At 49.2% G+C, this 4942-nt stretch overlaps 1 pseudogene; it reads left to right on the top strand.

Moving 5' to 3' along the window:
- Positions 1-3831: 3831 nt before the first annotated feature.
- On the top strand, positions 3832-4410 carry LOC118660062 (annotated as a pseudogene).
- Positions 4411-4942: the final 532 nt, after the last annotated feature.

Raw genomic sequence — 4942 nt, forward strand, 5'->3', positions numbered from 1 at the left:
CTGGTGCCTGAACATCCCTTGCCCTCCCTTCCATGCCAGTGCTACTCCTTCCCAGAGAGGTAGTTGGAGTAGTGGGGGGCTGCTTGGGGCTGCGGTCCCCCCGCCATTGACTAGTTGCATGATCTTGGACATTTCTAAGCCTTAGTTACTTCATCTGTACAATGGGAATTGTAACAGCATCTCTAGGTGTGTTATGAAGATCAATAAACACAATGTACATAAACTGCTTAGCATAATATGTGGCATGGATCAGATGCTCACAACTCTTAGCTATTATTATGATTATTATTAATCCCATTGGGCAGTGCTTCTCAACCTAAAAACATTCCACACTCCCTTGCAATAAGCATATAAACCTCAAACTCCTCCCTTTAATAGTACAGGATTGAAAATGCCAAAGAAATAAAAGGTTGAGGCAAAAACCCCAAAGCACTTATTATACAGAATATGCTTTTTCAAATGAAAGAGTGCTCCCTAACACAGCTGAGGCTCACTCTGAGGGTGTGGAGTGGGGAGGTAAGAATAGCTTGGACTGGACTCGTGGGTCCCTCAAGCCAACCAGATAGTGTGTTGGGAGGGGTGGGGGCGGGAGAGGGCCCCTCTACTCTAGCTTGCCTGCCTACTTGCCCCAAGAGGCCTCTGGATCCCAGCCCAGCTTACCAGCTCCAAGGGCAATGCCTTTAGGGGGCAGAGGGAGCTCTTCCTAATACAAATGCCTTTGGACCCTCCAATGTCAGCTGGTGTCCCATTCTCATGCTAATACAGAGAGAGGTTGGGAGTAGCATGAAAGGGACATTGCTGACTATAGGAAATCTACCTCCTGCCAGGACCTGAGGATAAGACTTTGCCTCCTTTCCAGCCAAGCCTCCTAGTACTCACCACCACATACTCAGCACAGGATTCCAGCCCGATAGTTTTGACAAGTCTTCTGGTGAGTTGGGTGGGTTCCACAGTGCAGAGTCCATAAGCTGGACAACTGCCCGTTCCCAATCTCCCATGCAAATATTTGACAATAACAAGTGCTTCTACCTTACCCCTCTTTTGCTCCTCTTTGTGAGGTGCTTCATGCATTGGAGTTATCTCTTGCAACCCTCACCCGGTAGCCCATGGAAATGAGACTCACAGAGAGTGGCACTTTGTCCCAGACCTCACAGCTGTGGTACCAGGATCCAAATCCAGGTGTGTGTACTCCAGGACTCCAGCTTGAGGCCTTTTGGGTGATGATATTGGAGATCTTGTGAGTGACATGATGGCATCAGGGAGACCTGGTATGTGAGGGAGGTGGGGTTCACACAGGCAGATCCAGGCCCTGGGAGGTGTAAGCATAGGCAGGACCTACGTGTCTGAAAGGGACCCAGAAATGGTGTCTCAGGTTCAGTAGGCGCCTCCTCCAGTGCTGAATTCGGAGTTTCCAGCTCAGGCCCTCCTGGGGTTCATGGAGAAGCAGAAAGAGCTGTGCAGGAACTCTTTTTAAAGGGATTGAGAGTCTTCAACAAAAGAAAGGCACTTAAATCAAAGCAGGAAGGTGATAGCTAGCATAGTGGATCTCTCCATTCCAGCACCACATCTCTTCAATTCTGCTTCCAGCTGTGCTGGCAGTATCCTCCTCCTTTCCCCCGCCCCCGCAACATATCCCTGAGACAGTTCACTTTCTGCCTCAGGGTCTTGTCCAGTGCCAGGGAAGTCTGCTTGACCCCTGAGCAAACATAGGCTGAAAGTGGAGGGGAGCTAACACCCCCAGGTCAACCCTTAGCCAACTGGGGAATAGGAGCCAGTGGGTAGAAGGTCCCCAGAGGAGAGTCATTCTGGGAATTTTTCCTGAAATTAAACTCCATGGTCCCCAAGGGAGGAAAGAAATAGGGTTGGTAATGCTGGATTGGGGTTGTTGAGGAAAGTTGTTGGGGGGTTTGATGGGAAAGCCATTTTGCCTTAATTGTATTGTGCACATTAAACCAACAACTCCAGGAGCAAAAGGGTGGGGAAGGCAGAGTGGAAAGATGCTGGAATGAACTGGTTATAGGGGTGTGGTGGGGGCAGTTGAGGATTCAATGAGGATAAAGGATGGTCCAGACAAGGACACCCCACCCCATTTCTTGCCAATTAGAACATAGAGAATGTGGTAGGTAGAGGGTGGGAACTGGGATGCTGCTGAATTGACCATCTATTACGTGCCAGGCATTGTGCCAGATGCTCTACTAGATCCCACACACTCATAAGCGGCTTTACATGCAGCTCCAGATACAACCCTTATAGTAGAGCTTTGAGGTGAACACTATTACTATCATAATTTCCCACAAGGGAACAGCACAGAGCAGCCAATGACTTGCCCAAGGTCACACAGGGTTTAACAACCCCATCCACCCCAGCTGTGATGAGCCTAATCTCTACAGTGAAGAGGATGGGAGAACTGAGGCCAGACCCCGGGTGAAGGATGGACAAGCAATTATGGAGAATCTATGAGTTGACACAGACCCTATCCATGAAGTAAGCCAGCCACCCAATAATGAATGTACTGATTCACTCCTTCCTTCCATCACTGACTCTAACATCTGGATCTTCATAGTTGTAAAGACAGACTATGGCCTTGTAAAAGGGGAAGCCCTGGGCCCTTCATGCCAGTAGGAGGAGGACGAAGATCTCTGAGAGGATCAGTGGTATCAGAAAGGCTTCCTAGAAAAGTGTGGCTGGAACTTGGATGTCTACTTCCCCTCTCTGTATCCAAGTTGCCTTATTTGGAAACAGGAAATGGCATCCTTGCCCTTTTCTTCCTGTTAGGGGCCCCTGGGATGATCCGGGAGCTCCATGCTTTAGAATTTGAACATCTGAGGGTGTGCTGGAGAGTGATTAAGATTTTCTCAGGCTAGAAACAAAAGAACTCAGAGGGTTGTGAGGAAACCAAGCCAGGAAGACTGGCCCCGAGGGGGCAGATCCATGGCAGAGGCAAAAACAGCCTGGATTTGGGGGCCTAGAATTTGTTAGGCCCCAACCAGAGACAGTACCCAAAGCCCTGGTGCTGACTGGCAAGAAAAGATCTAGAGACAATGGTCTTGATAGAATGGAGCCTGAAGGCATCATCTATATTATCAAAAGCTAGTGGCTGTAACGCCAGAATGACCCAACGACCAGTCACCAGGAGGTGCATTGATGGGCCCCATGGTGGTGGTGGGTGGGACTCTGGGTCCCACAGTGGCAGCGAGCGGGACTCTGGGTCTCATGCACTTTCGCAAGCTAAGCCTCTAGTCTATAAATATATAAAAAGCCAGCAACCAGAACGCTGGAATGACCGGAATGACCAGAACAACCAGTCACTATGATGCCCACTGTGGCTGGCCAACCAGCCCGAGCAGGGGCGGGGCTGGCCAGCCAACCTTCTGTGGCCCCTCCCCCTCACTGGCCCTACCCCTGATCGCTCCCCCACCCCCAATCAGGGGTGGGGCTGGCCAACATCCTGCATCCCTTCCTCCCTGCCAGCCCAGCCTCCAGTTGGCCCCCATTGGGGCAGGCTGGCCGGACCCACCTGTGTACAAATCCGTGCACCAGGCCTCTAGTCAAGAATAACTGGAATGAGATCGTTAATAGCTTTGATAACATGAACCTCTTAGATTCCCTCCTCTGTGGCATCTATGCCTATGGTTTAGAGAAGCCCTCTGCCATCTAGCAGTGAGCCATTCCTCCTTGTATCAAGGGTTATGATGTGATCGCTCAAGCCCAATCTGGGACAGGAAAAACAGCTACTTTTGCCATAAGGATTCTGCAACAGATCTAAAGGCTACCCAGGCCTTGGTCCTGGAACCCACTAGAGAATTGGCACAGCAGATACAAAAGGTAGTCATGGCTTTAGGGGATTACATGGGTGCCTCCTGCCATGCCTTAATTGGGGATACCAACATGCATGCGGAGGTGCAGAAGCTGCAGATAGAAGCTCCCCATATCATGGTGGGCACCCCAGGAAGTGTGTTTGACATGCTTAATCGCAGATACCTGTCTCCAAAATACATCAAGATGTTTGTACTAGATAAAGCTGATGAAATTTTAAGCCATGGGTTCAAGGACCAGATCTATGACATATTCCAAAAGTTCAACAGCAACACCTAGGTGGTATTTCTGCCAGCTACAATGCCTTCTGATGTGCTTGAGGTGACTGAGAAGTTCATCAGGGGCCCCATTCAGATTCTTGTCAAGAAGGAAGAGTTGACTCTGGAGGGTATCCGCCAATTCTATATCAACCTGGAATGAGAGGAGTGGAAGTTGGATACATTGTGTAACTTATATGAAACCTTACCATCACCCAGGCAGTCATCTTCATCAACATTCGAAGAAAGGTTGATTGGCTCGCTGAGAAGATGAACACCTGAGACGTCACTGTCTCTGCCATGCATGGAGATACGGACCAAAAGGAATAAGATGTAATCATGAGGGAGTTCCACTCTGGCTCTAGCAGAGTATTGATCACCACTTACCTGCTGGCCAGAGGCAGTGATGTGCAGCAGGTTTCTTTAGTCATCAACTATGACCTTCCCACCAACAGGGAAAACTATATCCACAGAATCGGTCAGGTGGACATTTTGGCCCTAAGGGTATGGCTATTAATATGTTGACAGAAGAAGACAAAAGAACTCTTTGAGACATTGAGACCTTCTACAATAGCTCCATTGTGGAAATGCCCCTCAATGTTGCTGACCTCACCTGAGAGGGGCTGGCTTGCTACCTCATCCCAGCTAGGGTTCTCAGTCCTTGGCAGGCTGAGGAGGAGCAGGAGTGGGGGAGGGAAGGAAGCCAAAGGGTGCACATCTTGTCTTTCTTTTCCTTTGAATAAATGTCATTTTTTTAGGCAAAGAAGGAACTATGAACAATTTAGATACCCTTTTCTTTGGGGTAGGCTCATGCCCCAGGTGCCATCTCTTCTCCCCAAAACACTGATCCACTTCCTTAATCTAATCAA

This window comes from Myotis myotis, unplaced genomic scaffold (genome assembly GCF_014108235.1).
Source record: "Myotis myotis isolate mMyoMyo1 unplaced genomic scaffold, mMyoMyo1.p scaffold_m19_p_1, whole genome shotgun sequence".
NCBI lineage: Eukaryota > Metazoa > Chordata > Mammalia > Chiroptera > Vespertilionidae > Myotis > Myotis myotis.